Below are 319 nucleotides of genomic sequence, written 5' to 3'. Positions count from 1 at the left end.
GAGAGAACCTAGTCCGGACCCGCACTCAGGTGAGGGTCGACGGTGATTTATGGCGTCAAGGCAACACAGGCGGGGGCTGTAGAGGAGCGGATGGCAAGACAAATGGCGAACTATTCACGCCCCCGGAGAAGGAAGGCAACAGGAAACTATCTCCAAATTTATCACTTTTTGGGCCATGATATATATGTATCCAAAAATGCTAAACATTAAAAACGCGCATTGAACCATGGCCTTGTGTAACTGAGCTTCGCCTGGGAGGATAAACCATGGTGCTGAACGCTGGTTTCGTAGACATGTCTTTAAAATCAGACTCTAATAT

The sequence above is a fragment of the Penaeus monodon genome, chromosome 20 (genome assembly GCF_015228065.2).
Source record: "Penaeus monodon isolate SGIC_2016 chromosome 20, NSTDA_Pmon_1, whole genome shotgun sequence".
Lineage (NCBI taxonomy): Eukaryota > Metazoa > Arthropoda > Malacostraca > Decapoda > Penaeidae > Penaeus > Penaeus monodon.
Note: the sequence above shows the minus strand (reverse complement) of the source record.